At 31.6% G+C, this 9473-nt stretch overlaps 1 long non-coding RNA gene across 1 annotated transcript; it reads right to left on the bottom strand.

Moving 5' to 3' along the window:
• Positions 1 to 1189: 1189 nt before the first annotated feature.
• Positions 1190 to 4630, bottom strand: LOC123540571 (uncharacterized). The gene is made up of 3 exons (XR_006684208.2): positions 4528 to 4630; positions 3806 to 3996; positions 1190 to 2508 (listed from the first exon to the last, which is right to left on the bottom strand). It is a non-coding gene; the product is annotated as an uncharacterized LOC123540571 (long non-coding RNA).
• Positions 4631 to 9473: the final 4843 nt, after the last annotated feature.

The following is a 9473-nucleotide window of genomic DNA, read 5'->3' as shown; positions in this document are numbered from 1 at the left end:
CCGTTAAATACCCACCACAATCAACTGACATACCTTTCCTTCCACATGAAATTCGTGAAAATAATTTTGAGTCAGGATACGAATTATATGACCCAGGGAAGTGCCTACGCCTTTAATATCTTGAACAATGAAATGGGTCCAATCGCTAAGGTGACTATGTCTCAGTCTAGCTAACAAACGAAATAGAATGTCCTTTGTTAAAACGTATAGCTGGTGAGACCAAATATAATTTTCCTCTGGCTACCTTGCCTAAATTATTTCTGTACCAATGATTCGTAAATGATTTCAATTATGAGCTAGATAATTTCAGGGATCAGGCAAAAATCATTCAATGTTTAAACTATCACCCTTCAACTCAAAATCAGCAGCTTAAACTCCTATGGGCTGGAGATACTATACTTGACTGGTCTTTGTGTCGAAGTTCCCGTCAGACAATGTCTTTGAACAACAACGTACGAGTCCTATCGCATAGATGCTCAGCCTATGTTCTCTTAATTAAAGCTGCAACTCAGTAAGATTGCTCTGACTCCTTGATGCTCAGCGCCTATATGCTATCACTTATCGCATTCAACTAACATAAAGGTATAATCCTTATGACTTGGTTGACTTCGCCAATAGCGCTGGACGTCGTCTATAAGCTGGAACTCTCCTACTTTTCCAGTAGATCACCAAAACCTATATCTCTACCTCAGCTTTCCAATGCTCAGCCTATATTTGCTATCGTCTATAGCATTCAACTACCCTTAAGGTAAAACTCCTATGCGCCGGCCTTATAGCTCGAAACCTTGTTGAAATTCTGCAACTCTTCTTTAGTCTATGAACACCAAATGTTTTCATTTTAATAATTTATCCGCCCCGACTGTAGTTGCAATAACTTCCTCATCAAGGTACTGGGATAAATCATTATTTAAATCCTCGATGTGTCTTCTTCTATCGCTGGATACTGAATGATCTCTCTGTCATCCATTTACCTATATGTGACAAGCCATGACAAAATGGTCCCAAATGACATTTTTATGGAAACTAAGTTTTTCACATATTCTGAACTGTAGATGTGTCCTTAACATAAATTCAAAATTTTAGACCTGCATGTTTTAAAATAACAAAATTACAGCATTTTTTGTACAACAACTCCCCATCGCAAACTTGCACTTTTTGTTTAATAATAATGACAAATACTAAAATCATGTACTTTTATCATGTATTTTAATATCATATTTTGCCATCAATATCAAAAGTATTTAACATGATTAGCACAGTTGATAATGCCTACTTGCTATAAATATGCTATTTCATATTTAAAAAAATATCATAATTCAAGTTTCCATAGCAACAAAATACAACAATTCCTTTAAATGTCAATTCAACAAAAATTTTAGCCTACATTTGATGCAAAAAAAAATGTAAATTTATAAAATATATAATATTATTAGTTCTCTAAAAAACATCTGATTTATATTCATCTCAAAAATATCTAAAAGCAATTCCATAAATATCTAATATTTGTAATGGGTCATAATGATTCAACTTCAAATGTAAGATGCATTGCTCAATGACAGTGTCAATTTAATATTGTGTCAGTGATGATTATATAACATTAAATTGTTTACATAATTATATTCAAAAGTCATATGACTCTGCTATGAAAGCAGATATACTTAATACTCAAGTTCTGTTTCCATGGCAACAACATTTTTTATTTCCTTCATTATTTACATAAATGTTCAAGTAATAGTATCATTTCAAAATATTCTTCCTGGAGGGTAGCTTTTTTCAACTTATATAGTTGTATAAAATATATCTTCATTAAAATATTTAATATTTAGGTAATTACTTACTTACTTGTAGAAAATCATCAATAAATATATTTAACTTTGCTTAATGTATAAATCAACTGTGTATGTAGAACTACATTCATGATTTTATGTCATGCAGTACTAAACAGTAGATTGCTGAAAAATCTTCCAGTGTTTTAAAGAATTTTCATATTTATACTGTGTTCAGCCTTACATACATACAGTGTGTCTATATTTAACCAATACATAGTACTGCTTACACCATAAACTTGATAATTCAATGTTAAAATAAGCTATATGTAGCATTTGTTCATATTCAAATGTATGGAATTTGGGTTTAGTACATCTTTAAGAAATCAAAAACATTTTCAATTTAATTAAAATCTCAGAAAATACCAAATGAGCTGAGCTCTTTCTCTGTATTACTTTAAATGTTAAACACTATTTTCCACTCATTCTTCGTTTTAAATGACTGAGTTCTCAATTTTAATGGCTTTGGTACTGCTGGTTTTGAGCATACACTGATGTTGCTGGAATGGGGTGCTATTTCATTATACAGGTACCACTGTCGACAGGCATCCAGCTCAGGAATGGTAATACGGTTGGAGAATTTGCCTGTCATGACAACCCCCTGCCTAAAATATTAATCTCCGTCTCTGGGTTGAAGTTATAATCCTTCAAGAATACTACACCAGGTCATGCAGAAGACATTCTGTAATGATAAATGTATCAAATATTTAAGACAAAGAACACTAATAACTAGGGGTGACTATTGAGGCCAATTTTGACTATTGCAATACTATTGATATTGCTTAAAAACTATTGCGATACTATTCTATTGCAGGTTACTATTGCGATACTATTGCAATAGTTATCGGCCATCATATTTTATACAGTAAAGCTACCAACTGGCATTGTTACACAGTGTAACATATGGCACTGTTTATTATTGCTGTTAACACACATTGAGATGTTTGTATAACTGAAACGGACAGAAATAATTCTAACATTAAATATTTCTTGCCTTCCTAGGCTTTGGAACAATAAGTAAAACAATAAACCTATGCAAGGTATACTCAAACGAATCGGCCATTTTGTTGCGAATGTCAACATGTTTAATAACCCAAAGCATCGAAAAAGACGAAAATGAACGGATCGGATTAAGGTGTACCATCACTAAATGAAGGGCCCTACCGAACAGTTTGCTGTATAATACAAATAGCCTTCTTTCTCCATGTCCATAGTACATTTTCTCATCTAAAATTAACAGGTTATTTAAACATATTTAATTCTAAGAAACTAAATTTATTAATTATCTCCCAGACTTCTCAGTCCTTTATGGTAGTTTAATTCCGTGAGGGTAATTATTGTAATGGAGACGTAAACATTTTCCGAGGCGCAAATGAAAGCTGACTCTGTTTCTTTGTTTATAAATTATAAATTATTTCTGTACTTACTAAAATTTCAAAACTATCGAAACTATCGATTGTTGAAGGAACTATCGGCGATTGTTATTGGATCGTGACTTTTCTATCGATGCATGCTATCGGGACACTTAGTATCGCAATGCATCGATAGTTCGATGTATCGTTACACCCCTACTAATAACCTTTTTTTCAATCCTGAAAAACAGCATTCCATAAGACAGCCCACACATAATTACACTAAATTACATTTTAGAATTTTATTACAGTAATGACAATTGTTAACCTCTTTTCATGAAAAATTTCATATTCTACATCAAGTAAGGACCATGGTTTTGATCTCATTTTAACAAATAGTTCTTTAACCTGCTAAAGAAAAACAGTTACTGTATTATAATTATGTTGTTTCTGTTGAACTGGCTTGCATTGAGCTAGACACTCTTTAACAACATAAAAAAGAAACAGAAAATGTGGTATCTTAATATAAGTGGCCTCTTTACAGACATGACCTCTGCAGCAAGTTTTATCAATACTTGATAATTATTTAAGAACATATTTGCTTAAAGAGGCTCAAGCCAAATATACCTAAACATGTTCAGGACCGAATTCTGTATGCCTAGCCTCCATCAGGTTGTACTCCAAGTCATCATGTAGACCCATCATAACAAGGCACATTCCAGAACTAAAATAAGGACCATAGATACCACACTGTTTGCTCCTCTTCCACCAGACAACAGTACTGTACTTTTCATACACTAGGTAGAAAATCTGAGAGCCTTAAAAATAAAAACAGTTTATAAGAAATGTATTAAAGTTCTCATCAAAAATGGAGTGAATCAGCACTGACCAAAACAGTCCATCATTTCATATAGATAATACTTCACAACAACTTGCATTTATCAAAATTTAATTGAATTCCAATTTACAGTGCTTATTATTTATAGCATATTTATTATAAAGCAATGCAGTATTTTCATTCCCATTTCAGGGATTTACAAAAAGTTCTGAGAAAAAAAAACACACAAAGAAATTAGTAAAATCAAGTCTTAACAAAACACAACTTCCTTTAGATAATTTCACTTAACCAAATTTCTGTTTTAAGGTGTCACTGTAAATTCCAAGGTAAAATGTGCACTGTAGGCCTGTAGCTTTTATTCATAGAGTCATTATTTTTTTGGAAGAATGTGGAATTTAATTTAGTGATATATGAAATTTCATAGATCTAGTTAAAATTGATATTGAAAAAAAATGCATTTGAGGATACTGACATTGATATGAATGTAAACACTAATTTTAAAATCTTATACCTGCATGAGAATCCACTTGCTGAGCATAGTATGTGTACAGTACTTGTTGAGCATAGTCAAAACTGCAGTGAACCTTTATATCTCTTACTGCTGGAGGTTGCCCTGAAAAATATAAACAAAGAGTTTTTCATTTATTCAGTAGCCTACCAGCATGCTGTCTACCAGTACTGGCAGCAGTGAGAATGAAAAAAGTAGTTTTTATTGTAAATTGCATGTAGATTTTTTTTATAAATTTTCATGTCTATTTTAATTAGTTTCTATTTATACAACAAAAAGTAACAATTTAAAACACCACTGTTCCTGTGTTATTGTACTTTTCTTTTCCAATTGTCATAGATTCTATTGTATGTGCACAATGACCATGTAATTATTCGGGTGCGACACCTTATGTACCAGTCACTTTATGTACCAGACACTTTATGTACCACTTTGACACTTAGTGTACCACCTATATATTATAAAGAACAGAACAGAACAGAACAGAATTTATTGATTTAAGCATACAAGCTCATCATCATAACATCAATATGACAGTCACAATAAATCATGTATAAATCATAAATATAGGTGCATGTAATAATTACAATCACATTATAAATGATAATAAATAATACATATCGAGAGTGATTCTATACAGAACAAACATAAGTCAAGCTTTCTTACGTATTCAAAGTATCATTTCTGAGTTTAAAGCTTTTGATACAATATAGTGCCAGTTTTGTCAACAAACTTTTGTTTTCTGAGTTTAACAAAGATACCAATTTGTACATACTAGGTCGAGTTGTATAAAACCTCGGAATATACATATTTCTAATCTGAGTATACAATGGACATTCTAATATGAAGTGATACTCATCTTCCAAAGCATTTAAATTGCATAAAATACATATTCGTTGGTTCCTTTCTATATTTCTATGGCGCCCAGTTTCAATATTTAAGTTATGAGAATTTAATCTTATTTTTGCAATAATATTTCTAAACTTTGGGATTTCTATAATATTTAGGTAATAAGCACGGGATATGCCAGTACTGATATGTCTATAAAGAAACAATGAAGAACAAGCTTCCACTCCAACGTGCCATTCTGTTTGATATATATCTTTCAGTCGAGTATTAAACAAGGGTATAAAGACATTCATATTAACTGATTCTGGAAATAACCACACATCTGTAAACCCTGAGGTTTGCAAAATATTTCGTAACTTTGACGACCAATTTGTAATATTATGGTCGGAAAGTATTTCCATTCTTTGTTTATCTACAATAGTTTTTATGATACAATTATTTTGTTTGCAACCATATAGTTTCAACCAGTATTTTATAATTCTAGTCAAACGATTAACATATAGTGGAAATCTACCTAATTCAGCATATAAAGACAATGTATTAGTTGATCTTTTTACATTTAACAGCCATTTGCAAAATTTTTTATGGATGCGTTCTATGTTGTCTGCTTTTAAAAATCCCCATATTTCACAACCATAGTTTAACACAGATAAAACATATGAATCAAACAAGTTAAACATTATATTTACAGGTACTTCCATATTTCTAGTAACACTAAATAGAGAATTCATAGCGCGTAAACCTTTTCCGGCTAATGTTCTCGTGGCATGAATAAAAGACCCACCGCTTGAAAAAACAACCCCTAAATAACTAAAAGTACTAACAATTTCTATTTCCGTACCAGCATAATACCATATAAAGTTTTCCGTTAATCTGCCCCCTTTTCTGAAGACGACAATTTTTGTTTTCTCCACGTTCACATTTAAATTCCATTTCTTACAATAAGTTTCTAAATTGTCCAATGACTGTTGTAACCCCTCTCTAGTAAAAGAAAATAACACCGCGTCGTCTGCAAATAATAGTAAATAAATTGACAACTGATCTAATGTAATGCCGGCATCTAAGTTTTGTTGCAGATTGACTTCAATGTCGTTTAAAAACAGCGAGAACAAAATCGGAGAGGTTATCTCCCCTTGTAATAAACCAAGATTACAATTGAAAAAGTCTGACAACGTATTCATGTGTCGTACACATAACTTGATATTTTCGTACATTGAGCGAATAACGGACAATAATTTTCCATCAATACCAGATTTTATCAGTTTATACCATAGACAGTTCCTGTCTATTAAATCATAAGCCTTCTTATAATCTATAAAACAGCACATTAAATAGGATTTATCTTTCAATTGCTTTTCAATAAGAGAATTCAATATGAAAATAGCGTCGACAGTACTGTAATTGGATCGAAATCCAAACTGAGCATCGGTAAGTATATCGTTTTCATCTACCCACTTCTTTAGCCTGTTATTTAATATAACAGTAAAAAGCTTAGAAAAACAGCTAATCAGAGTTATACCTCTATAATTGTTTGGATCACTGGAGTCACCTTTTTTGTATAATGGTATAACAACTCCTTTCGACCAGCTAGGCGGAAATTTCCCTTGCTGTAAAATATAATTGAATAAAAGCCGAATCGGTTCACCGATTACTTCTATACTTGATTTAAAATATTCATATATGATATTATCAAATGAAGATGCTTTATTTGTAGACAGTGATTTCACTGCTTTTAAAATTTCCTCTTTCGTGATCTGTGAGTCAAGTTCGGAAAATGTACTCTCGTTTATGCCGTTACTATCAAATTGCCTAAGGAATTCCATACATTTTTCGTTTTCTGTCACATCATCCATTTGCGCTAAATTTTGGAAATGCTGGAAGAACTCACTTAATTCAATATTATCCGCGGGTTGACTACTAGTCTTTTTCTTGAACATTTTCCAGAAATTTCTGGGACTGTTTCGACGCATATCATTCATTTTCTTACTTAATTGCCTATTAAATTCCTTTTTATATTTTCTACAGCAATATTTATAATCTTTCTTCTTGTCTAACAATGTTTGTCTTGTTAAGTTTTTTTTTACATATATTATACTCAAATACAGCATTTTTATATAACTGACATTTATCTTTACATTCGTCATTATACCATTTTTGCCTGTTTTTGTCTACAGATGCGAATTCTACTGTTTTAACAGTAACATTTTGTTTGAAGTATTTATCACCTTTATTTGTGATATATTATACAGTAATTGTATCTCATAGTGTAGCACTGTGAATATGTGATACTTACCTGTGAAAACAACTTTGATTTAATCAGCTCAAGGCCATAGAATGTTGTTGACATTTTGGGAAAGAGTTAAATTTAAATACAATTTACCTTATTATTTATGAAAATTAACATTTAAATTTAGTAAAAAACATTTCAAGTAACATAAAATGTAACATTTTCATCAAATTAATACAAAAATGATCATCCACTATGTATCATATATGTGGTACATAAGGTGTCCAAAGTGGTACATAAAGTGCTGGTACATAAAGTGTCTGGTACATAAAGTGACACATTCTAATTATTCACCAGTTCAGTGTACATATGTGACAGTTAAAACATATCTTACAATATTCCTGTTCATTTACAATTTCTAGACAGAAAATTTCATACAGAATGTATTTAATATATTATAGATGCCCGACTGTCTTGAATACAAGTATATTCTGCCAACATGAAAATTAACAAATATACATCAAAGATTTTAAACTGTTAAAAGTATTTGACTGCAGACAGTCGAATCGAAATGTCAACACGGCCATTTTTCGCTGCAAAGTTGTATCTTCGAAACATAACAAACGAAACGGTCTGTCCATTTTTTTACTTAAATTACGAATAAATTTATAATGAAAATAAACACTTGCCATAACAATCAATAAATCCGCCAGGCACGTAAAATATCCGCGTATATTCAGAGCAATAACTGCATGTTTTCTCTGACCCATACACCGTTAATGGCGTGTAGATTTCAAAGGGAAGCAATTCGCTAATCACTCATTATTTGTGATATTTCACTACTAGTGGGATAACTAAATGTTGAAACGTTTAAACTTAAAAATCTTCGTCCGATATTATTGATTTTAACACTGTTGGCTGTTGCTTTAAAAACAAATTAATGAAAACAAATATCTAATTAAGTGACGTCAATTTCAACGTCATTTTACCGAAATCGAGGCTTGTGTCATTTGGGATAAAAATGTCATGGCTATCAGTCTTTTCAGTGCTTTGACTTTTTAAACCTAGATAAATGTAGGTACAAATTGTGATTTTAACTAAAAATCAAATATCTAGTTACAAAGTGACAATTACATATATCAGGTAAAACAATGTTTTAATGTCATAGCATTTTATTAAATAAATGAAGCAATATATGTACAGTATCCTGTGTATTAAGGTGAGCTAAGACCCCAGTTTTGTTTCTACAGAAGAAGGTTGTTATTTATCTTTGTTTTTAAACATGTACTGAAAAGTGATTGACTGATCAAGTTTGTAGATGAAGTTGTAAACAAACATTTATTCATGAAGGGACTAAATTGTCCACTTTTAGCCTTGTAATATAGCAGTATTATACAAGTATTATCATATTATTTTTCACAAAATTCTTGCAGGGGGAAAATTAGGTCACTAGGTTGTGGTGGGTCTTTAATTAAGCTTGTAGTCGCCGTATCGCTTTAATGAAGTATTTGGTTAAACAGTTAGAGGCAGTATATAATTTTTAAACTTTTATCTTTTATCAGATTTTTTTTTGTGACAGATAACGTACTACCAAGTACCAGCTATACAAAGGTTTACGATTAAAAGCCTGACAATCCTCCTCTTACAGATACTTCAAATTACTGACCCACTTTTACCATCTAGATTATATACCTCCTCAGTAGTCTGAGATTATTAAAAAACAGAAGAAAAAAAAACGAATATTGCCGATATAGAAGAATTAGGCATTATTCGTGTCATGTAAGCGACAATAATACAAAATAACCTTAGAGCTGCTAGTGGTTTTGCATTTGCGACCGGTGCAGACCACCATCAGCCTGCGCATCATGGTCTG

Source organism: Mercenaria mercenaria, chromosome 1 (genome assembly GCF_021730395.1).
Source record: "Mercenaria mercenaria strain notata chromosome 1, MADL_Memer_1, whole genome shotgun sequence".
Taxonomy (NCBI): domain Eukaryota; kingdom Metazoa; phylum Mollusca; class Bivalvia; order Venerida; family Veneridae; genus Mercenaria; species Mercenaria mercenaria.
Note: the sequence above shows the minus strand (reverse complement) of the source record. Positions and strands in the feature narration are given on the sequence as shown.